General features: G+C 44.4%; 1 long non-coding RNA gene across 3 annotated transcripts in view; it reads left to right on the forward strand.

The window, feature by feature from the left end:
• The window catches only part of LOC116658314, a 380,608-nt gene that overhangs the window by 322,894 nt on the left and 31,647 nt on the right, over positions 1 to 26,067 (forward strand). For 2 of the 3 annotated variants that reach the window (XR_004313651.1, XR_004313650.1), the window contains one exon: positions 22,723 to 22,878. The exons of the other annotated variant lie outside the window; for it this stretch is intronic. This is a non-coding gene — a long non-coding RNA (uncharacterized LOC116658314). The remainder of the gene's footprint in view (positions 1 to 22,722; positions 22,879 to 26,067) is intronic. 3 annotated transcript variants of the gene reach the window in all.

Here is a 26,067-nt window from a genome sequence, read left to right on the forward strand (position 1 = left end):
GAATCCATATATAAGTGAAAACATACAGTACTTGCCGTTTTTTTGTCTGACATGCTTTTGATAGGGATTGCTTTAGATTGCTTTGGGTGGTCTGGACATTTTAGCAATATTAATTCTTCCAGCCCATAAACGTGTGATATCCTTTCATCTATTTGCACTGTTTTCAACTTCCTTCATCAATGTCTTATAGTTTTTCAGAGTATAGGTCTTTCACTTCCTTGGTTAAGTTAATTCCTAGGTATTTTATTCTTTTTGATGCCGTTTTAAATGGAGTTGTCTTCTTGCTTTCCCCTTCTGCTAGTTCAGTACTGGTGCATGGGAAAGCACCAGGTGAGTCAGCTCCATTCCCTCTAAGTAAGTGTGTGCACTCTTATTGGTGACAGCCTCCCCCTCAGTGGGGAGCAGCACCAGGGCAAGAGTGGCTGTTGCAGGAGCCCAGTATGGTCTGGGGGCATGCTGGGGCCGTCCTGGAAGCCGGCCAGAGCACCAGGCAGTGTGCAGTCTGCTGCCTCCATGCTGTGACTGGGAGTAACCAAGTCTGTGCGCGTGCTCTTCAAGAGAGGAGTCTCGGTTGCTTGCAGCCCTCCAGCAAGCCACACTGGTTTTCAAGACAGCTAAGGGGGCTTGTCTTCTTGGTGTCAGACACCAGGGCTGGGAACCTAAGAGAGGGCTTGAACCCCTCACTCCCCAGGGAGGATCCTCAAGTCTGCGATATCCCCCTCTTCCTCTGGGTCCCCCTTAGGGGTGCGGGTCCCGGCTAGACTACCTCTCCTCCCTTCCTACCAGACTCTGTGTGCCTCTTTCTTTGCACTTTGGGTGTGGAAGACTTGTTCTGCTCGTTTTCAGGTCAATTTCAGCAAGAGTTACTTTATATGTACTTGTAGTTTTGACGTGTTCACTCCCCCATCTTGATCCCACCTTCCCCACCTTCATCTTTAAAATCACTTCCTTCTAGATACTTTTGTTTGGCAAAGCTGAAACCCTGAAGAACTGCCCCCACCCCCATATCCTCTACTTACACTGCTGGATATTGTTGGAGAGAACATAAGACCACAAGGCCGAGCTCATGCTGTTCATGCCATTGTTTTCTCTCTTCAGCCCTCCAAATGCTACGTCACAATTCTTAGATGAAAACATTTCTTCAAATTTTATTTTTAAAAAAGAAGCCAATGAGTCCCACACCTTTCCCCTTTTGAAGTGGCCAACCTGCCCATATCTGTGCTCTAATGCAGACTCTTTATAAATATAACTGAGATGTATCTGCATCCATCAAAAGCCAGCCCCTTCCCGTGCCTAAGGTCCTACCCGATCTGACATCCTTAGGGTCTTCCTTTTAGCAGTCATCCTCATCAATGCCTCCTTCTTTACTGTGTCTTATCCATCAGCAAATGACTTGCTATTTTGTCTCCAACTTAAGAAATTTCTCTGTTCTCTTCATCTCCCTCCAACTACCTCTCACTTCTTTACTCCTCATTCACTACAAAACTTACTGAAAAAAAATTGTCTCTAGTCACTGCACCCATTTCCTTAGCTCATATTTTTTTCTCAAGCCACTCAAATTAGGCTTCCTTCTCTACACTTCCATTGAGGCTGGGCTAATCATGGTCACCAATGGCATCCTTGTTGCCAAATCAACTCGCCTCTTCTCTTTTAATTTTGCTCCGTCTCAAAGGCTTTCTAATCAGTTAACGTTCCCTCCCTTTTAATGCCTTTTGGTTTCTTGGATTCTATGATTCTATCCTTTCCTGGTCTGGCTCTGACCTCATGGCTACTCCTTTTCCGACTCTTTAAGTAGAGCGTTCAGGTTGTAACCAGGGCCTTCATTTTCCCAAATTCTTCAGTAATTTTGTCTTTTCTTTCACTGCTCTATTTCAATACCTAGAACAGTACTTCACACATAGCAGGGCCTCAATAAATATTTATAAGGTGAATGCATACATTCCCTGGCTTCTTAGAAAAAGCGACAGTAAGTAATGATTCTCTGTTGTGCTCTGTACATCTACTTCTGGAATGTCTCTGGACTTCCATCTACTTAAGACTGTGCTATATGTCTCAGTCTAATAATTGCTGTTTGGATATGATCTTTATATGAGCTTTATGTCTTTATATGAGTTTATGTGATTGTACATAGAATAAAATAAACTTAATGAAACAACTGCATATACGTATGTAGACAAAAACAGTGGTGTGTTAGATAGTTACTATCTGAATTTGATTCAGCTAGACAACTAATATAGATAACTCAGTTTTTAAACCCATTTCCTTTGGCTCAGCTTTTATTTTATTTTATTTTTTTGTAAATTGAACTATGCAAACAATTCCATTTATAAGGTCCCTTCTAAACTCTAGCTTGCGTTTCACTATATTGTGCTGCACCCACTCCCTCCTCACAAAAGGGAGAAAGCACTTTGTTTGCAGAGATCTGGTAAGTCCGTGGCATTATAAACACAATGTGTTTCAAGTGGCCTAAGCCGTCTGCACAGGGAAATACCACGTTCTAATCCATTTAAGGGCCTTTGTAAGTAGTCAGGTCTCCAACCCTTAATCCACCTCATTATGCCCAGGTAGTGGAGCACAGAGGGCGTTAGGTACCTACAATTACTGGCTGATAAGGTACACTGACAACCAAAAGGCAGCGTAAGCAGGGATAGTCTAAGGAAAGCCCTGCCAGCCTCTGATCACGTGACACAGGGAGGGCTGGGTTGGGTTGGGTGTGTGCTGAGACATACATCCTCCTCATCCACAGTCTGGTCTGAGTTTGCTTAAACTGTCTGTAAGACCAAGCCACCAGAGAAGGGTTGGCCATCCTCTCTGAGCATCAGGCATTACTGATGTCCCAGGAAACTCAGGCCATAACATTTGTTCTCCCAAGTGTCAATTACACACTTAGAAAGCTAATTTTTCTCAGATTTAGAACCCCCAAGTAACGGCGCTGCATTATTTTATATCCAAGTCCTCCCTCTGGTTTCTACTATTCATCCTTGTATGTTCTAACTCATCAAAAATTAAAGCGCCACCTACAGTGTCCTGCCACATGAGCTGTCTGCTCACTGTCTGAGGACTGAGCTAGGACACTGGCTTAGGGACAGTCCTACCTGAATGCACGTGGAGTATGTATCTGCAAATCCTGAGCTCAATTTATCCCTCCACCTCCCCCTTTCCCTCCTGGTAACCATAAGTTTGTTTTCTGTGTCTGTGAATCTGTTCCTGTTTTGTAAGTAAGTTCATTTGCATCCTTTTTTTTTTTAAGATTCCACATATAAGTGATATCATATGGTATTTTTCTTTCTCTGTCTGGCTTAATTCACTTAGAATGACAATATTCAGGTCCATCCACGTTGCTGCAAATGGCATTATTTCATTCTTTTTAATGGCTGAGTAGTATTCCATTATATAAATATACCACTACTTCTTTATCCAGTCATCTGTCAATGGACATTTAGGTTGTTTCCATGTCTTGGCTGTTGTACAGATTACCTATTTATTATTTCCATCAAGATGTCTGCTTTGTGTCTCACCCCTTAATTACCATCAGGTAAATTCATAACGGCATCCAGACAGATGAGAAGCTCTGTGCTGTGGTGCTCCTTTGCCTCCTTCTGATAATGTATATTTTAACAAGGACCTAACAGAGGCAGTGGTAGAAGGTTCATGTAACATGGTAGGCTGGTCAGAGGAACCTGTTGATCAGCTCAGCCTCAGGGTAGCTTTCCCAGCACACCAAGTGGGAAGTAGACTGGGAAAGTAATCAGACTGGGAGAAGTCCCTATTCTGTCCTGAATGAGTGCCACTAAGAAGAAAGAGCATTTACAGGAGGCACAGGTGAGGCATGGGTGCGCACGCACTTCCTCGTAGATCTGGGTAATTGTTCTCAACTAGGGCTAATTGTGCTGGAATTGTCATTGCACCCAAAATGGAAGACAAAATGACACAGTAATAGGGTGAGGTTTGGCAAGGATTTGGGGGGATTGATTTGCAGATGGTCATTGTTAAGGAACTTAACCGGTGCGAGCTATGGTAAGAGAGCACAGCGTCACATGTTCCCAAATTCACATTTCCTTATTCCTATCTTCCTTCCGTCTCATGTTTCATTACATCCTAGCATAAATTCACATATGCATCCAAAGGGACATTTGAGTGCCGCCTGCTGGAGTCCTGCTCTCTGGTAATGTCCGTACTTGTAAGGAATTCCTGAGGGAGATAACTTAACTGCAATAAATGACTTTCATGGCAGAATTTCATGAACATAGAAGGTTGGGAAAAGAGAGCTATCTGAGAGATCAGAGCCTTACACCACCCCTCGTGGCACCCCATGTGGGAACGGGGCACTTGAATTTGGTAATGGCCCTGGGCAAAGTCACTACTCTGCCCAGGTGAGTCCATTTGCAGCAGGTGAGGCAGCTACCTTCTTGGAGCTAGTGGCAGTTAACCGGGCTGGAGTCGTCACTGTCCTCAGAATACTAAGTGGGAAGACACAGAGGTTTGGCAAGAACGTGGAGTCAGATGGGTAGCAGTCATTGGTGGTAATCTGGGCAGTGCAAGTCATGAGGAGAGAGCACCGCTGAGCGGGTGTCTGAGGCTTAAGTCAGGTTGGATGATCACAGAAGGACAGAGGTGACTTGCTCTTCAGAACATGTGATGGGGAGGCTGGAGAGTCTACTGAGGCAGTGGTCCAGCTAGGGAGTCACAACGCACCTTTGGGAAAGGGCAGGGCATGGTTCTTGGCGCTCAGTGACCATAATAATGATCTACTTGGTGTTTACCACACTGCCCCTGGTCAGACTGAAACCTTCTAATCTCTAAGAAGCCAATATACATGCAAAAAAAAAAAAAAAAATCCATCAACTTAATGGACAACTCCAATGAGCTTCTTTTATGGACTAGACTTTTTACCGTAGGGAGGTGGTGGTGGAGAAGTGCTAACACTTGAATGAGCAAATAAATGAAAATGTCCAGAACAGTCTTAATAGCCAAGTGTTTCTTTCGTATCTATAATGGGGAATGGTATTGTTATACAAAGCTATTACAGACTTCCCTTGCAAGCTTGTTTTTGTCTCCAGTATTATTGCCATTTCAATTGATAGTGCATTTAGCAGAAGTGATTATATTATAAAAGAGAGATATACTTTTAAAGCTATTGTCCTACACTTAATTATCCTTTAATTAGGCTGGAAACCACTATCATATTATTAGTACAATTAAAAAGACATTATGTGAAATGTTTCAGAGTTCTGCATTTAAATACACAAAATATTTTGGAAGGGATATTGTCTTTTTTTGCATGAAGTATGTTTGGAGGCACATAGAGATGATGTCAAAGAGTATTAGATGTAGTTCACGTCTATATTTCCTTATTGCTCATATTCTCTTTGTAATGGTGTTTTTCCCTTCATTGTATATATTGTCTGATTGACATTTTTACAGAGGATATCAAAGGCCTAATGGCACTCATTAGATCAGAATTCAATGTCTAAAAGAGAAGGAAAGGATACCAGGAGGATACGATGCTCCCCCTAGCTTTTCATGCCATCAAAAAATAATGTTCTTATATTAAGGAAATTTTAAATAAATACAAATGTTTAACAAGATGGATGCTGAACACAGCACGGGACACTTGTGGGCCACCAAACACTCACAACACGAAGTTTATAAAAATAGAAACAGTTAAGATTGAATCACTTCTGTTTGAAAGTTTTCATATTGACATTTTGAGTATCTCCATTGCTTCCTAGTTGTGTGTGTGTGTTTAGGTTTTAAAACTTGACTTACTGTTAGTTATTGTAAATATTTCAAAAATTACGTAATGACCAGTTTGATTAATGTCACCTATCCAAGGAATTATTTATTGTACTTGAAAATTGTTTTGAATCCTCTGAAACTTTATAGTCTTTTTCAAAAGCCTTTAAGAGCTCGTAATTCTAAATTTAAAGGGCAGAATATATGGAGTAACTAAGGGGCTTATATGCTTTGATTAAGATTTTCACCCACTGACGGGGACAGGAAGGATGTTTGATGGATGATGAATCAGATATGTTTTGGAATTAACTCATATTACTTGTGCTAATGAATCTCCTAAAACTTGAGGTAGTTACTTCCTGGATAAATGGCCACCATGAAGTTTGGCCCTTTATCTTTGGTCACAGGGATTGCTTTTTCCATGCTAATACAGAATTGAAGAGAGATTAAATAAAGACTGCAGCGGAATCCAACGAGGTGGTGTCTTGCTAAAGTTTCCTTATTCTGCATTCCATAAACTTGGAAAATTTGGACTTCTCAGTTTCACAGCCTCAGTGAAAGGCTTCTCCATGGCACAAGAACTGTATATACTGAGTCCATAAATGAAACCCAAGTGAGGCTCTGAATGCCTCCAGGGTTTCAGGCAATATTGTGAGGGAAGATTCAAGGAGAAGGGCTGTAAAGTGGTGGCTGCACATTGAGGCACCTGGGGGACTTTATAAGACACAGAGGCTTGGGTCTTCCTGAAAGAAATGCTGATTTCCTGGGATATGGCCAAGGCATCAGGAGTTTAAAACCTCCCCAGGTGATTATGTCGTGTAGTCAAGCTTGAGAGGTGTTGCATGAAGGAACCTTTGCACCTCCACACTTCCTTAGCAAAGTCTTAGTCCCAGCTTGTAGGTTTTGAAGGACTGGGGCTGGTTAGAGTCAATGGGGAGGATGGAGCTGGTTTATACGGAAGCAGCCGGCTCTATCTTCTGGGAAGATTTGGGGGTTATGTTCCAATCGCACAGAAAGAGGAATCTCTTCCTACACTTTAAGGTGTAGGTAAACCTGAAAGACAACCAGTGATAACCTGACTCTGCCTTTCTGATCCTTCCTTTTTTATTGAATAATAGTTGATTTGCCACGTTTTGTTAGCTTCTGGTGCACAGCATAGTGATAATTCTTCATAATCATTATCATTATAGGTTATTAAAAGATACTGAATATAGTTCCCTGTGCTATATGGTAGGACCTTGCTGTTTGTTTATTTTAGATACAGTAGTTAGCATCTGCAAGTCCCAAACTCCCAAACCACTGTGGCCTCATGCTACTCCCAGTGCCTCCCCTGAAGACCTGATCCTTGCAAGGCCCCAGAGTCCTCTTCAGCTGGTCACAGGGAGTCACTCCTGGACCCACCCTCACACACACCTTGCTCCTGAAGCCACACCCCGTGGATTTCAGCTGCCTTCTCTCAGAGCTCCTTACGCCTCTGTACTCCACAGCAACAAACAGAAGAAACCAAGAGAAAGTCACAATGGGGGTCTTAGCCAAGGGTTCAGGGACCCACGATGGGCAGACTGGTTTGGAGTAACCTTATCTGCAAAGATTTTTTAAAACACCATCTTTATCATCTTCTCATTCCTCTGTATTCAGTATCTACTGCTCCACACGCAGGTAACTTCCACAGGTAACTCTGCTACACAGATCTGGTATAACCGTCCACTGGTAGGTTGGTACCCGGTTTTGGATTTTAACAGTTCCATGGACCAAATAATAAGCAGCACTTTAAATCCGTAGCCTTTGTTTCTGTAGAGAAATAGATCATTAAAAGTTTTAGATTATTAAATGAGCCTTTGACCAGTCTCCCACTAAAGTATCTCTATGATACACTATAATATAAATTCCACCAGAAGATTTTCTTTTTTACTTTTCTCATAAAAAAGGTAAAACAGTACTCCTAGTTGTTATTATCAAGGCTTTATAATAAGAATTTCTAGCTAGATAAAACTAGAAATTTACCTTTAAAACAAGATTCCTTCAGTTTAATCATGAAACATTAATGGGTACCAGCTATTGACAACACACTCTTGTGCGCTGTGGAGAAGACAGGGCTGCCTTGGTGTTTAGGAAACATTCAGGATTGCGAGAAAACTCTAAGATGACTTCAGTTTGGCCACAATTCCTTCATTGTTTTGTTAAAATTCAAGTTTATTTAAATTATAAAAAACTGTACTTTTAAAATAACCTAAAAGTAGTTGTTCTTATTCCCGTCTCCGAGAAATAGCCAATATGAACAGTGCTGTGTGCATCAGACGAGTGCAAGTACATGCTGTAAGTGTGTAAGGATGCATAATTTTTAACTCATGCAACCATATAATTTGATTTGCTTTTCTCACTGAATAATACAGCTTGGGTGTTTTCCCCAGGTTAACGAAACTGCTGTATAAAAAGCACAGGGTCACTTTCTGAAAGCATTTGGATCTCCTGTAATAAGCTTCTGTTCTGTAAAATGGTAAAATGGTAAAATGGTAAAATGGAAATGGAGTCTTTGACTATCAAAGCAGGCCTCTCGTCTGTCCGTCTCCCTCACCTGCACCTATGCCCTCCCCCTTCTCAGTGCACCCCCGGAGAGGACTGAGCCCGGTCTTGGCTCCCCCGAAGCAGCCCTTTCAAAAGATACATTGCAAGGCTCTGGGGGTGCTTCCCGTGTCAGTTTCGAATCCAGATTTCCTTCCAAAAACACCCTGTCAAGCAAGCTTGCACTGCGTGCTTCCCATTGTGAGCAGAGAAAAATAGATTTAGCGCTAAAACATGCCATCTGTGTCGATATGCGGCAGTATGTGACAGGGTGGGTTTGAATCTGAGCACAGGTGTTAGTTTTCATTCCAAGGCCCTAGAGCTGGTTCCCTTGAGCCTTCCAAAGAGGGCTCTTCCTGGGATCGCCAGATCCCTGCTTAGAAGTCAGCTCAAAACATTTGTGGAAAAAGGCCTCTCTTGGGGAGCAGCTACCCGGAGCTTCCCCATTTGGCTTGCTGGGTGAGTCTTCTCACACCCCAAACAGCACCGGGTTAAAGGCCTTTGAGAGAACAGTTAAAAGTGAGTTCTTTAATTTCCCATACGACCCATCCTTTCTCGGTGGCCCTGTTTTTTGAAATAGCATGACCTGGCTGCACCAGAAACCTTTACGATGAGTTTTGTACCCCGCTGCTGCCCCCACTGTGGAAAAGATTCTTCCCAGTTTGAGCCAGGATACCAGGAATGTGGAAAAGCCAGTGAAGTTTTAATTGGATTAAACTCTGTGTGTCCCTCTACCCCCAGCCTCCCGACTGGCAGCTTCCTTGACAGCTCAGCTCACAAGATAATATTCAACAAAGGCGACCTGGCATCCCGCCCCGCCCCCACCCCCACCCCGCCTTACCTGGGGGGAACACACCTGGACCAGCCGCGAGTGGCAGCAGGTAACAGGGACCTGACAGCCACCGCCGCGCGGATCCTGTCCCCAGCTCCCAGGCTTTGTGCCTCTCTGAGATGAAATTCAAACCTGAAATTTCAGCAGTTTAAAGTGATTGCATTAAGCCGGCGCCTCCCGCACTCACGGTGGAAACGCCAGCGGGGGAGCAAAGCCACTTCGCTGGTCTTTAATTTCCTCGGCCAAGAAAAATCAAAATCTGTCCATTCGGCACGTTTGAAAGGGGGAAAAAGGGCAATACAAATTTTCCTTAATAAAATCATGCCGGCTATTAGAGCAGGCTCAGCGATGTCACCGGACGCCCTTCTCCCACGGGGCTGGCGGGCACGCGGCCAGGGTGCGGGTGAGGGCGACTGGGGACATTGGTTCCGCCACCTTAGGTACGGTAGCAAAATAATATTTGATAAATGAAAATAAATCCGGGCAGACACAATTTCCAAAGAGTTTTTAGAAGTACTTGTCTCTTCTGGACTCTCTGCGGCAGCGGAACCCGCGGGGAGCGAATCCATTTCACCGCTCCTCGCAGACAGAAAATTTCCATGTGCCCTGGAAGAAATGGGAGTTTCCAGAAAGAGGGTGACGATCACATTTTCATGAGAATCAGGGACTCTCTGGGAACGCTCCTTTCAGGAAGTTCTTAGCCGAAACCAGCGTGGGTGGACTGCCTGCGCCCTCATTCAAGAAGCCCTAAGAGAGACAGGGACCCCCGAAGTAGTGCCCCCATGAATAGAAGACCCTGAATACCTTCCACACCAGAAGATAGCCGTGTGGTGCCATTATGAGAGCTCAAGTGTCAACCCAGATGTCCAACAAGACAGCACGGGGAACTATATCCAATTTCTTGTAATAACCTATAATGCAAAAAAGTCTCAATATATATAATTATGTATGTATATGTATAACTGAATCGCTTTGCTGTACATCTGAAACTAACACTGTAAATCAACCACACTCCAATATGAATGAATGAATGAATAAATAAATGCAAATATCCCTAAAAATAAAATCCCTGAGAGGGGTCTCTGGGCTTCAGAATCCCATCTAAGGTGTGAGGGCTTCTATTTCATTCTACCCTGAGGGAAGGCTTTGATACTGGAGAGGACAAAGCGTTGGGAATACAAGGGAAGTTGTAACCTAGGGCTCCGAAGATGAACCTGATGTCTTGACTGTGGTTTTCACTTCCAGGTAATAGATCTGTTAATTTGGGTACATTTGAACCCAGAGTCCTAGTAAACAGAATGTAGAGGAAGGGGAAGAAAACAAAGACGTAAAAACAAAATTAAAATGACCTGGGTGAGGTCTCCTTTGACAGCATCGGGAGTGGCATGATCTTCTGACTTTTCTGAGGCTCAGGTTTACTGTTCCCAGTAACAGCAAAGCCAGCTCCTATTAGAGATGCGCGGGGGACCTTGACTGCGTGAGAGTCAGAAGTGGGAGAGCGAGAAGGGGCCAGAACACCTGTGTTCCTGGCCTAGGGCAGGAGTTACGTGGCCGAGGGTTCATCACTTAAAACAGGGGAAGTACTTGCTGTATCACAGACACCATCGTACAAATGTCTGATTTCATCTAGGTCAGTCTATCTAGAGAGCTTTAGTTTGTTCACAGTACGTGCTTCTTACTGTGAGGGCTGAATTTAATAAAGGGAGAAGTACTCAACCTGTGGATAATAGTAATACGTACTATAGAGCGTAGTTGTGAAGACTGAATGAGGAAATTCATTTTAGTGTCTTAGGAAGGTGCATGACATGTAGGAAACAGCAATCAAGAGGCAGTTTTTAGGGGAGGGTGTAGCTCAGTGGTAGAGCGTGTGCTTAGCATGCAGGATGTCCTGGGTTCAGTCCCCAGTATCTCCATTAAAAATAAATAAATCAATAAAAACCTAATTACCTCCTGCCCAAAGAACAAACAGAAAAAGAATTCAGTAAAAATGTGCAAAATAAATAAGACAGCTAAAAAAAAAAAGAGTTAATTTCTATTAGAGGCTACACTGTAGCTCCTTGAATATGTCTAAGCACATTGCATTCTGGTAAGGACTGGGTGTGCGTACACAGGATTCTCTGCTATCCCTTATCTTCTTCTTCATCTTTAAGCATAGGAATTTGGTCTTGAGATGACCTTCAATAGCAGAACCCAGTAGGAGAAGCATTAATGGACGAGAAGCATCTCATTCCATTGAAGCAGCCGGTAACATGGACACAAGCCATAGGCTGGAGGCAGTGGTCACCTTTCTCTCCTCTTGGGAGACCTCTCCAAGCGTAGCCTCTGGACTGGCCTGCCGCCATCTTGAAAACAAACTCAGACAACTCTACCATGGACCACTGGAGAAGCTTATTACCAACAACTACAAATCAGGGGAAAAGACAACCCAAACAGGAGAACCCAACCAAACAAACCAACAAAATGAAAACCACCCCTACACCCTGAAAAGCAAACCTGAAACAAGATGCCTTTCCCCACACCTCTGAAGTCTAGAGAGCCAGGCCTTCGTGGAAGGCGGGAGAAGGGTCCTCTTCCACTGCAAACCTTTGAAAAGTAAACCGTGAAATGCTGGGGCTCTGACCAACAGTGAATACTATAAAGAAAGAGGGAAAAATGCTTAGAGTAGGAGTTATTGACTTGAGTCTGTGAAGCCATAGTGGGTGCGTGGATTGACTTCAGCAGGGTGTGGTCTCTGACAACTCTAAAATTATAAGCAAAATTTAGTGGGTGTATGCATGCATGTTTTTGTAAAAAGGGTTTATAACTTTCATCTGATGTTCAAAGAGGTCTGAGACTTCAAAAGGGTTAAGAACCCTGGATTAGAGAATAATATACTTAGGTTTATAAATAAGGATCCTTTTCCTTTTTATCTTCATGTTGCACAAGAAAGTTTCCAAAGTACCTTACGGTAACTTGGCATCTGCCAAGACAGATGTTGATTCCCATTTTCTTGACAGCCAGCCGGGTCTGAGGGAGTGGGCGGGACCTGGGTCTCCAGCCTCCATCCAGGAGTTCAGTCTGCTTTTCCTGTGTTGACTGAGCACAGGAGCTTCTGGCTCTGTCCTAGATTCTGGGCAAATCATCCAACAGTGGCCATAATTTTAACCTAAAGGTGATCTGAGTTCTCAGAGTCACTCCCACTTCTGTTGGCGCCTTCTCTGAGTTGCTGAGGAAGCCACTGGCTTCACATTTCCTTTTAACTCACGTCTCAGACTTTGCCTTGAGACACTGAGCAAATGAGGAGGGACGTATTTTATACAAAATGTCTCATGTTGGACGTAATATGGATAATCTTCCTTAATATGAATTCCTGTCCTTAACGAAGCTTATGTCGATGGTGCTGAGCACTATACAAAGTGCTATACAGACATTTTCCCCATTTAATCCCTATAACAACCCTATAAGATTGGTATAATTATCAGTTTGCAGAAAGTGAATCAGGGCTCAGAGAGGTTAGGTAGCTTGTCCAAGGTAACACAGGCAGCAAATAATAGAGTGGAAATGCATGCCACAGTCTTCAAACTTCAAAGCCCAAGACGTTAACCACGGGTTTGTGGTAATCAGTTCCTTCTATTAGATTGTAAAGTATCCTACAGCTTTGTTTAATCTCTAGTTTATTTTGAAAGCGGTAGAACCATTTGGTTTGAAAGGATCTTCTCTAAACACAAGCTTGTTCCCTTGATTGAAAAAAATGATTCCTCTTTTTGGACTTCTAAATTGTGAGTTACAGACCCAGATATTGAAAGGTGGGAAACATGAGAGAGTGAAGTAGGCTGGGTGGTCCTGTGAAACACTGGCCTGGATGCTCTTTGTAGCAGCTGGGATCGCATTTAACAATGAGCAGACTGCTCTTAAATAAGCGAGCCTTTGATTTTCACACTTAACAAGAAGTCTATTGGGGCACGATCCATGGCTGGTGTGATAACTCAAATGTGCCATCAGGGACCAGCCTCCTATCTTCCTGTCTCACAATCATTAACCTGTGGCTTCAGTCCTCACGGTCATAAAATGATGGCTAGGCTTCCAGCCATTGTGTTCATGGTCAGAGAAGGAAGGGCAAAGAGCAAACAGAGCACTGAGGGCGTGCCAGCCAGGCCTGTCCGCAGACCCAGTCCCCAGGCCACGCCCAGCCTGGGGAAACCGGGGAGGTGAGTCTTATTGCCGAGCACATCACCATTCCAAACGACAATGGGGCTCTGTTAGTAGAGGGAAGAGGGGACCTATGCTTGCTCGATAGGCAATTACAGGAGCGGCAACACTTTGCAGAGGGAAGCAGCCTCCAGGCACGGCAGCAGAAGCTCCAGTTTTCTACAGCGGCAAGTCAGGGCTGTCACACTGTCTGTTACATCACCCTGAACCACAGATCCTGGGATACAGCCGACAGGGGACCCAGGTTGTGTGCTGTGTCAGATACAAAGGACGGACTAAAGAAACCGATTCCAGTGCGACTCAACAGCGAAAACATGGGCTTGAATTCAGAAGACCCAAGTTCAAGTCCTCCCTCCGCCATGCGCTCCCAACATGACCACAGGCAAGCCAGCAACCTTAAGTTCTTCATGTTAAAGCGAGGGCGACGGTACTAAGTCAGGGGCTGCTGTAACGTTTAAATGAGACAACATGTGTGAAGAATGCCACGGAAAGCTGAGCACAAACATTACTTCTGATAAGGATGGTTTTCCTTGGAGTGACACTCAGTTTGGTCACTTTAACATGTTTTGGTACAGAAGACAACACTGCACCTTGACAACGTACATTTAAGCTCTCTTTCAGCCCAAAGCTCAGGGCCGTGCACCGAGGTCACAGACAGAGCAGTCTGTAGGCTTGCAGTGGGCGTCCTTGGGGGCTCACATCTCAAGGTCCGCTCTCCCTTTCAGCTGTGCCATCCCCATCTTCTTCTTCTCTTTGGAACCAGCATCCAACTCAAGAGCATCTTCTTCCACGGCCTCCCTCTCCCGGTCCTCCGTGGACCTTCCTCTCCCCTTGCTTCCGTGGCACTGCACTGTGCTGGTTCCTCTCCGGTTTTTCTTCCTTTTCATTTTTGTTTTTCCACTTTGTCTCTTTCATGGACTCCTTTCCTTCCACTAATGCTTGGAAGGTAGAGTCCCTTGGCTGGACCTTTGACCTGACGCGTCTTAGCTGATAAACCCCATGGGTTAATCTCAACCGCATCCTTGATTTCTTCTACTTTAGCATGCTGGTGACTCACTCATCTGTACTCATGGGTCCGACCTGGGTCAAGGTTCAGAATCCTACATCCGATGGCTGGATGAGCGTGTCTCCCACGGCTGTTGCAAACCATTGCGAAGGCAAAAGACTCAGAACGGAACTCTTCCTCATCCTGGGGACTCGGTGCTACCTCAGTATTCTCAATTTCTGGTGGCCCTACCCTCTCCCCAGTCGTCTAAGCCCAGATATGCCTAGTCAGTCCGTGTCCCTTCTGATTTTCCTCCCATATCCAATCACTTCCGGAGTCTTACATTAGCCCTAATGTCTTTTTTCCTCTTCTTCACCATGACCCCCTCTACTGAGTCAGAAGCTCTGGCTGCTTTCTGCCTGGAATATTTTAACAGTTTCCTGTTTCGCCTCCAAGGTCGTTCTGCTGATTACAACTGCTGGAATAAGGGGCGACTGAACTAAAACCAAATCGACCAAGTCCCTCCTTCACTGAGAACCCTTTGGCGCCTTCTCACTGACCATTTCCATTCTCAGTGACTCATTGTCTACTGCAGAAACTTTAACCGCAGGGCATCCATGAGTTGCTGGGGGGATCCTCTTGGGTGGGGCACCTCGGTTTTGTCCCGAGGGCGTGTTCACGCCCTTCAGTTCTGTATCACCCTGTTCCCCCGTCTGGGCTCAAACTCTTGGGCTGTGCTCAGTATTTCATGTATATTTTTATTGACTAGTTTGCATAGGCTATTTCCACCTTAGCGGTTCAGATATTCAGCAGTATGTTTACCACTAAAATGGCTTCACGAGGTCCGAGTTTGGGAAGATGGGGTCTTTTTGCCCCTCACACTCTGGAAACTCTGTGTAACACTCTAAGGGAAAGCCAGGTAGGGACACGGCAATCAGGAGATGGATCAGAGTTCCTGAGGATTTCCTTGCCTTCCATCTAGATTTTTTTCTCCCGCTGATGGAGCAGAATCATTGATATCAAGGGCATGAGCTTTTAAAATGAGTCCCTCAGCAAGACTGCAGGTAGGAAAAGCACAGCTTTGATGTTCCCCGTCCTAAAAGGCACAGAAACCCTCACTACACAGATGATGACATCAGCCCTTTGTGCTTGTGTAAATGGGCCAGATTAGGGAGATTAAGAAGCGAGTGGGTCAGAGGTAAAAGTGACGGAGGAGCGGAGGTGGGTGGGTGGGGAGGAGCAGATCCCTGCTGTCCTCTGAAAAGAGACATCGCTCGTGTCTTTACACGTATTTAGGGCAGAGAAGCAGAAGCAGGTAGGCTTCTGAATCACAGCCTCTGTTCTGGGTTCTGAGTTCAATTTTTAACTGTGACTCTAGCAAAGGGACCGTGAGGTTCATAACCACACGGGGGTCCTGTTTACTTCTCAGTAAAAGAGGAAGGAGAACCACAAGGCTCTTATCACACAAGGACACACCAAAAAACTATGAAGTGCCTTTGCAGATAGTGAGGGAAAAGCGATGTTCCATAAACTTCATGATCAAGTGCATGACATATTAACCCACTCTCCTCCGAGGCTGACGTGCTAATGGAGAGTTCCAGCTTTCCTTTCAGGTTTTTAGACACCTCCAGCAAAAGGGTCTGCATTCTAGAATATGTAGGAATGTCGGCTTCAAATATTCTGTTTTCTAATTTTTAGAGAAGTTATCAGAATGTGTAGATATCACTTTCCTCAATAGAGATGTTTCTATCCAGTTGTCATCTCATTACCGCATCCAACACCGTCCGTCAAAAAATGCGAATCTACCCACAGTATTTTCTGGTTTGAAATCCGTCAGTATCTACAGGATGAGTTCCAAGCCTAATGTATAAAATCCTTCACTTTCTTTTGTTTTGCTTTTTGTTTTTTCTTTCAGATTATATTCCATTGTAGGTTATTATAAGATATCGAATTTAACTCCCATACAGTAAATCCATGTTGTTTATCTAAAACCCTTTACTTTCTGGGCTGAGTATATCTTTCCATGCTTACTTCTCTGTCCCACCCAATTTTGTAATCTATGCCACATACACATAATATACACACACCTGCACAGAGGTACACACACAAGCACATGTACGTGGGTACACATCCCACACAAGGACACACGTACATGTGGGCAAACATGAGACAGGGCATACGTGTAAGATACAGGGACATGTAGGAAATGACACGCACACAGGTATGTTCATGGGTGCACAACACATAAATGTGTTCATGTGGGGATGCCAGAAATGCACACAGATGCACACACGAGAACACACATGGATGCGTGCACATGGGCACACACATGAGAACACACCTAGGTGCCCACACATGTATCCTCATGGGGCAGCAGAGGAGGCAGATGTGGGCAGACATCCAGGGCTACACGCCCCCTACACTCTAGCTCACCACATTAATCCCTCTGCCTTCCTGTGTCTTGCTTCCCACAGTGGGACAGTCTTTCTTTTGGTTCATGAACTGGTGAGGCTTCTTGCTTTTCCCAAGGACACATTAATGCAACTCCTGTTTTAGCTGATTGTGAAAACAACTGGCTCTCGCCCTCGCCACGCACATAGAAGTCTTCATCACGGACATTTAGCAGGAAGCATCATTTGAGCTCAACATTGTTCAGAAATGATCTTTACAGAGGATCATCTATAATCCTGTGTCGTCTACAGAGTCCCCTAGATCAGGGGTGTCCAAAAGAAAGACGATGAGAGACACAGACCTCCTGAGGCACACACGTTATTTAAACTTTTCTAGTAGCCCTATTGAAAACAAAACAAAAAGAAAATGCATAAAAAAATTTTAGAAGTGCATTCTGTTTCATTTATTACAGAATTCTGTCATTTCAACGTGTTAATCACAGGAAAGTAAATGAGATTTTTACGTCTTTTTGTGTGTATCTGTACTGGTCTTTGAAATTTAGTATGTATTTTACACTTAGCATGTCACAATTTGCACTAACGGCATTGCAGATATCAGTAGTCACATGTGGCTGGTGACTTCCACATTGGATGTCGCAGCCAAGACTGCAGATCTTCTCCAGACCAGATCGACCAGTAGAGAGCCAGGCACTGATGGCTGCAGACTGCCATGGGCTTCAGCTCCAGCAGATCTTACTAGGGACTTTCACATGCCTTTTGTAAGCTTACCTGACGCCAGGATCTACCTTGTTTTCCTCTTTTAATTTTACATCTTGCCTAATTTTTAAGTTATTCAAATGTATTTTGCCTTGCCATAATAAATGGCTCTTTATAAGCCATTTTAAGTCCTTTTCTGTTTGTTGTTGGTCTTATAATGAAACAAGTTAAGAAGAATGGAAAAGCAAGACTATGCTCACCCTCTGCTGTGTCCCTGCGATGCTCTGTGTTTGTCTCCCGGGAAGGAAGGCTGTTCCGGGATCTCTTTTCCCCTCCCCTCGGCCAGGAGCTCTGGGGTTTGTGCACAACAAGGCTTGCTGTACACTCCATCCTGCAGTAATACTGCGGATGTGCGCCTAAAATTCACTGTGCTCCGCAAAATCAAGCTATGAAAACCACCGGACTTGTGGGAAATACGGAGTTAGGGACACAACATTTAAAAACTTTAAGGGATGTACGAACTCAAAAAAGATGGAAAATTAATGAAAAGAGTGGCATTGTTTTACGCATGCAAAACAGCTAAGAAATAACATAAATATTAGAACAAATATGGAATTTGACCTTGAAAAAGACCCGAGGTTTGCTTGTGGAAGTGGTGGTCTGAAGGGTTCAGCTTGTGAGTTATGCAACGTGGAGGAAAGGGCTATTTGGAGGCATGGAAAGTTGTGACACAGAGGAGGAGGAGGCTTGTGGTTCAGAGTCCACTCTGTGACCTGAGGGAGGGATGCATGTTTAGGGGTGTGTGTGTGTGTGTGTGTGTGTATGTTTCTACACTGCTCAGTTCATCTGGGTGCAGTTTGTTTGCATTCACCTAGAATTTCTTGCAGATGAAATTACACATAATCAAGATGCAAAATTCACCTTATGCTCAAATCATCCCCTAATTTAACAATTGTTAGAACAAATTCATCTTTTTGGAAATAAGCATGATAGCATGACTGACTGCAGCCATTTCTACGATCACTAGATTTGCATGCACTTATTTTCCATTGCTTTCACGCGGGTCCTGACACTCTGGTCTGGGCTGTGAATTCCCTGAAGGTAAGCATCGCATCTCATCTTTGTATCACCTGTCCCTCCCTAGTCTGGCGCCTGACACGCGCAGGGAGCATTCAACGGATCATTCGAATTTTGTTCATCTAAGTTACGTTCAACTGCCTCGTATGAATGAATTCCTCAGGGGCCACACACTCAAGTACATCTTCAAGCCATCTTTCTGTTTGAAACTTGCTGAGTTCAGAATCGAGCGAGGAGAAGCGTGTGCAGTGAGTATATTCGTGCCCCCACCACCCTCTGCTGCTCCCTTATCTCGGGGAGACTTAGCCCTTCCTAAGAAAATGTCAATGGCTTCGTCAATGGATTCAGTGTCTTCACAGAGCAGACTAAGGGGAGCCACAGCGGGCCAAGGGAACAACGGTCAGCGTTGTTTGTCCGCGTCTTCCTCTGGCCCCTCCCCCCAGCATGGAAACCCTTGCAGGCTGCTTTCCAGATCGGGACCAAGCCCTCCACAGCCCTGTAGACATGCTTTTGCTCAAGATCGAGGTAATAAGACTCGTCAAAACAGCATTCCTTTCCCATTGGCTAGGCTGGAATCATTCCTCACCCTGGGCATGGGCGAGTGGAAATTCAAACAGAGAAATTAAAACCTCAGGTCATCGACCCACACTAGAAACACCCAATGAAGCTGAAAGTCCTTCCTACACAGATAAATTGCACAAATAGTAAAAGAGATGAAAAAACAGCCAAATCCAGAAAAAAATTGCTCTATTTTGCTTGCATAATACCAAAGTGTTTCTCACTTTTTAATTTATGGTTTTGGAGTCTTAACGAAGAATCTGAATATCCATGCGGGTGTCACTGCCCTCTACTGGATAAGTTGGGTAATGTTGCTTCTCTCCTGTCCCTATATTATATGAAACAATAATTCCTAGTTGCCTCGCATTTGATCTTTTTATTTGTCAAAATGTTTTTACACACAGCATTTTAATTCATTCTGATAATAATGCTTTGAAATGATGATTCCTTTTTCATTCCCATTTTACAGATGAAAAGACTGAGGCAGAGAGGTAGATTTATTCATTGAACACACATACTTCACAGAAGCTATATGCAAAGAACTATGCTAGGCAGTTTACAAAGATGAATAAGATGGTGCCTTTTCTCGGGGAGCTTATGATATATTGCAGATGAGATATATACACAATTAACTCTAATGAAAATAAAATGTGTAACATATGAATAAAAGAAACCAAGATGTACTGATTGCCCACTCTGTGCCAGGTGCTTGCATATGTTACTTTATTCTTTCCTCTTATCAGCCTGTTTGGGTGTGTATTATGTATCTTGTTTTATAAATGACAGAATCCAGGTAGTGTGCACAGAAGTCATTTTTCAGATGCCCACAGCAAAAATTACTACGGGAAATGAAGAGCTAGAATTTGCCACTGGTACATAGTGAGCCAGGCTTCGTGAAGGTGGTGGCATTGATCCAGGGCTTGAAGGATGGGCAAAAATATGCAGATGTTGGAGGGACGCTATGCTCATGACGTCAGCAAAGCATGTGGCGCCCTTGAAGGCGACAGGTCCTGCAGACATAGTGAAGCTGAGGCTACATGGAAGGAACTACCCCTGGTGCAGAATCTGTATCTGAAGGAAGTCTGCCAGGAGCAGGAGGGAAAGCCAGGGGTCTGGCTCCAGCGAGGCGCTGGCAGGAGGCAGCGGTGCCCACGGATGTGCGCACTGAGGCTGTGATTCCGGACATGGTCCCAGGTCAGTGGGAGGCTGGTATGCAAAGCGAGAGCCGACCACGGCAGGGTGTGCTCCTGGGAGTGGGAAGGGATGTCCCGTGACGAGGGGAAATCAGAGAATCATTCACTTCCACATTAGAGGCTGCTGAACTGTGGTACCTCCTCTTCCTTTAACAACCTGGACCAGCAGTCTAAGAAGCAGCATGTGAGAAAAATCAAATTGAAGACACTCGTAAATGACACAGGGCTCTCTTTGTCCTTTGAACGTGATGACAAGCCTCATTTAATAAAGGATATGGGTGATTTTTGCCTCGAGTTTTCCTTTAATGCCCGGCAATTTTGCAAACCCTCCAGAGCACACCTTCACATCCTCCACTGACAGTTCCTAGTGGCCTCCCAGGGAGTCTCAGGGGCAAAATAAATGACAGAAGTTGCGGAGGGTTCTCTGAGCTTACAAGGCCAGGGCCTGGCTGCCAGAGAAGGGAAGGGGTAGGGCCAGGTGCTCAAAAGACAAAGAAGGGGCAGAAAAGCTAAATCAGGTTATAGGAATGAGCCTGATCCTTTGTCTGCAAAGGAAGCACTGGGTTAGAAGCTGTTTTCCTCTGAAACTTTTCTGTTGTGACTCCTCCAAGCCCCTGAGAAAAGGTAAGCAAGAAACAACAGTGCAGGGAGGGGAGGGGATGGCTGCAGCGGGAGACCGTGTGCTTAGCATGCAGGAGATCCTCAGGTCCAATCCCCAGTACCTCCTCTAAAAATAAATAACCAAATGACCTTCCCCGACCCCAAATTTTAAAAAAAATGGGGAAAGAGAGGAAGGAAGAGACAGGTACTCACATACCACAGAGGCAGAGAGAGATTAACAAAGACAGTCATATAGACAAAAATGAACCTTGAGTAATCATACCATTACTATAACTTTTCCCGAAGAAATGGCCTCAGTCTTGACCATCAATGAACACACAGGACTAAGACAGTGCATTCCGTTTTTTACTCCATGCATAGTTTTTGCACACATTTCACATTCTCCATTTACTTATTCTATTCTTTTTTTTTTTTTTTTTTTTTTTGAGGAGAGAAGGTAATTAGGTTTATTTCTTTTTAGAGGAGGCCCTGGGGATTGAGCCCAGGACCTTGTGCATGCTAAGCATGCGCTCTACCACTGAGCTATGCCCTCCCCGCTACTTAGTCTATTCTGAGGCTCTATTGCACAGCCAGTAGGTGCCAGGAACTGTCCTAGGAGTGGGGACAACAAAGGTAAATAAACAAGCCCTCTTCCCTTAACCAGCCCAGGGCTTTTGTCTGCCACCTGCTGCATATACGTGATGGGTGACAGGTGGACTGTGGCGCACGGTGTGACCTCATCTTCAGGAGGGGCTGGGACCTGGGAGCACCAGTGCAGCCACTTTCCTGGCATGACTGCAACGACTCACAACCGAAAGCCACATGATACTTTGTGACTTCTTGTCCTTCTTGTTAAAATCTTTCCAAAGCTTTGAGTTGGAGAGAAGGAAACACGGCATTGGCATAAAAGACATTAAGGCAGAAAAGTCCAGGTTCTTGCCTCTCTAGCTGAGCAATAATCTTTTCTCATCTTTAACTCACGGCCACCACCCCCATCACCGTTGTTCTTTATTATTAGCCAGAGCAATAGAGGGAATGACGCTAAAATGAGATTCATTTCTTTTTCAGTTATTGACACACCAATATTCCTCTCTCCATCCTGCCTGATAACATGGTTTGGAAGAGGTGAGGCTTGAGCGAGTTGTTGATGTTGAGGTTGGAGGCTGTTGACAGCTGCACTGTAGCCTCCTAGGTTCCCAAAAGGCAAACTGCAGTGGGTGAGCTGGGTTCATCCTTGAACGTAGAAAAATAAACTAGCCAGGAGTCACACTCTTTTCCTTTTGATGTCCTTCCCCAGCAGCTCTGTCTTCCTTTCCTACAAGTGGTTCTTATTCCTCACATCATGGAAGATATCTCAGCAGGGTCAGGCTCTACGGAGGTCAAACATAGGATATTTTCCTGTGGTTCAGGCGATTTGTCCAAAACATATGGTCGGAGGTGTGTTGGATAATGATATAGAGCTAAAACCAGCACTTGCAGAATTTTTTTTGTGGGGGGAAAGGTGGAGTTCTTTTAAAAATCCACTGAAGGTTTCCAGAATTTCTCCTGTTACCAAACTTTGAGGTCACAGATGGACCTCAAAATTGTCTATTCAGTTAGTGCTTCTCAGATTTTGGATTTCAAGCATCATTTAAAAGGAAAACATCAAAATAATACACAAGGAACTGACACAGAGCACCACAGAGTATGGATTCTGAGTATTTTACTAGGGAAAAAAATAAAAAGATCACGAAACAGCGACAGCTACCGTCACCCCCTCGTGGACTTCTAACACCTGGAAAGGAGAATGGAAACAGCTTCATGGAAGTGGATAATCTCGTCAACTTAGCTAATTTAGATTGGTGGAAAGCTCACACCATCAGCTCCGTGTTTTTCATTTTGCAGAGGAACCAGGGACGAGTCATGAGACCAGCTCTGGACCAGCCTGTGGGAACCCGAGGCCTGATTTCCAAGTTCCAGTGAGTGATCAGGAAGGAGGCTGTCCAGTGCGAGGACCAAGTCCACAAGGCCTTCCCAGACAGCACCCTGACTCCCAGACAGGTGACGTCCTGGATCAGTTCCCCTGAACCTCAGGCTCCTCATGTGCAGAATGGAGTTTGCCCGGGGAACCGTTCTGCTGGGCAACCAGCCAGGGGGCTGAAGCACAGTGAGATTATGTCCCTCATCTTCCTCCCTTTCTTTACAAAAAGACCTGAACCTTATTCTTTTTATCCCCTAGGACACCTGGCAGAGCGCCTTGTACTCAGGGGAGACACACTAAAGTTGAGCTGAAGTGGATTTGTATGAATACAGCCCCTGATGGAGCATTTGTCACAGACGACATTATTTAGTAATTGTCTTATTTCCCATTTTGGGTTAAGGATGGTACCGTCCATTTTTACCATCCCCCTCCTGCCATTGGCCCAGGACAGTGTAGGTTCCATCCTAAAAGCTCTATAAATACTTCATACTCAGTCACCGATTCAAGCAGACAGGCTGTCCTTTCCTCTGGGTGCACTGAAAATTCCTAAGCTGTGTGCGGGTGTGTGTGCGTGTGTGTGTGTGCGCGCGCCCACACCCGTGTACTCATTCTCATGGGCCTTTTATTTCTAGAAATCTCAGTCCACCTTAGAACTCGAGCGATAATTCTGAGTTTACAGACATTCAGCAAGGATGATCAGATTGCACTTTTGGAAAAATCTATTTCGAGCGTGATAGCTTATGTGCCAAGGGCAAGGGTTCCTTCTTTCGCTGCTAATAACTCAACAGGGGCGGCAGGCAGGAGCGCTGCTTGTGGTTTGGTTTCTCCATCCTTCCCAGGTGAAGCCGTATTACCTTGTATAGGCAAGTCCATTTTACTTACTTAGCGGTGATCTGATTACCTTGATCTTAAGCATTTTAACATCGCGCTCCCTGTGCCCACAGAGAGCTGGGCGAAATGAGAAGGGCCTGTGGAAATACACATCTAATTTCAGACTGCGGTTGTGTTGGTAATTGCAGCTTAACCAGCTTTGCTGTTAGTTCTGGAGGGAAGTGAAATTACGTGCAATAATACGATTTTGGGAGAATTGGTTATGATACATAACACGAGAGCCTTCCTTGATGAAGTAGCTAGTGCTAAGTACATGTATGGAAGTCTAGTAAATAAGTTTTTTATTAAAGATAATTTGTTCAATAGTCAGTAACAAAGTAACTGGAAAGGACCATCCAGGGAACGTGCGGTTTGTCCCTACTTCTTTCTGAATTAAACTGGTGTCTTTCCTTTAGTGGGTCTTTGGTGGGAGGGCACGTGGAGACTGGGATGGGAAGGAGAAGGGACACGTCAAGTACTTTTGTAGACTCTTTGAGATTTAGAGACTTCATAGAGACTTGGGTCCAATCATGCTGATACTCAGAAATTGTCAGGGAATGACTCCATGATATCGGTAAGTGAAACGTGATTACGAAGATCAGTATCTTAAATACTGTAGTTTGAGCAAAAGATTTTGAGCAAAGAGCTCCAATGATCTGTAGCCCTGGTGTTGAAGGCTGTGAGTCCCACCAGGTTTTGGAAAGTGTCCTCTGGGACCCACAGAAGAGCAGTCAAGCTTTCTGTCGTCCGGGTTGTTGCTCAGAGCTATTTACTGAGTGTCTGCTGTGTGCGAGGTATGGCTGACTCACTGTCACTAACCTCAAAATTTTAGTCCTGGTGCCAGTTCTGGCTCAGCCTATGAGGGGGACAAAAATGCAAGTACAAAAGCGAAAAGCCATTATAAATAGAAGGACCAAATGCAATCTGACAAATTGCTATTAATCTCTCACTCAGCTTCAATATTGGGACCAAAGGGCTTTTTATAAGGAAGAGGACCATTTCCTTCACGAATTATGAACCAGTCTAACTTGTTGGCAACAATGCATTATGTGGGGCCCATCTTTGAATATATCTAAACCCTCCTGTGCCTGTTTTTGCCTTTCAGCTCATATAAATAACTGGCATAATAAATTCTACATGTTGCTTGCAGTTTAAGAACTTCCTTTCAAACTTCAAGAATGTTCCTCTAAATTGGCTCTCCTGGGGTTGGGGAAGAAACATGTCTGTAATCATTATCTCCTCTTAATTTCCATCACTGTCAAATTGTAGCTTTATCATGTTCAAAGCCTACTTGGCATTGAAAAACTAACAATAACAATACTATTGTATAGAAAATTTGCCTTAAAAGACAGTGTTATCTCAATGTTCCATTTGGTCACCACTTATGATGGTGATGGAGTTGACGCTGATGGCCAAGCAAGAAGATGCAAAGTAGAATAAAATAGAGCTCTTGTATTCCAGGAGCTCTCAGTGGAGCCAGAGAAACAGAGTATAAACTGATAAATTAATGCAAATACAATTGAGTTATGTAAGGGGTTCATGGATGTCATCGCAGTTGGAGGAGAAAAGCTCTTCAAAGGTGGGAATCTGTAAAGGTGGTAGAGTTGAGGAGACATTTGAGTTTTAAAGGGAGGTGAAGCCTTGTCTAAAAGATAGCTGGTGAAAAGCAATGAATTCAGGGGTTAAGAACATGGGGTCTGCAGTCAAAGAGAGGTGAGCTGGACTCATATTTCTGCTGCTTCATGGATATGTGACCTTCGGCAAATTGCTTTACCTTTAAAAACCAAGGTTTCCATTGTGTTGTTGGGAGGCTCACCTGGTCTGTTGTGTTTGGAGCCTTTAGCATCATGCCTCGTGCACGGTGAGCATTTATGTGATGACCAGCAGCATCATCATTTCCATCGTTCTGATCATCTAGACAGAGAGCCAAGTTCTGGCTTCATCCTCGGTCTTCAGAGAAGCATCCGGTTGCCCCTTCCCCTTTCAGGATCCCCTCCAGCTCCTCATCACAGCTTCCTGGCAGAATCCACTTCTGATTTCATTAAGTTCCCCTTGAGTACTTTTCCACTCTCAACTGCAGGTCAGTCTGAGTGACTGAGGTCAAACATTTACGCAGTAGGTGCTCTACCTTGTCTCTCTTGCTTATGCACCCAGCTTCGTCCGTGTCTATTTCTGATCTCTCTCTCTCACGTAGACTTACCTGGCTTGTTGACATTGACGTAGGAGGTGGCTGGAGGACAGGGGTGATAAGTGATGGATGTGAACTCAGAAGGGCTGGCCAGATGCTGACCACCCTTCCTGTATTAGGAGCCACTTATTGACTAAAGAATTAAAGATTTACTTTCAATCCTTTTGTGTATTAAGTGCTTTGAACCATCTTGGTGGTTTCTCAGACTGAG

Source organism: Camelus ferus, chromosome 20 (genome assembly GCF_009834535.1).
Source record: "Camelus ferus isolate YT-003-E chromosome 20, BCGSAC_Cfer_1.0, whole genome shotgun sequence".
Lineage (NCBI taxonomy): Eukaryota > Metazoa > Chordata > Mammalia > Artiodactyla > Camelidae > Camelus > Camelus ferus.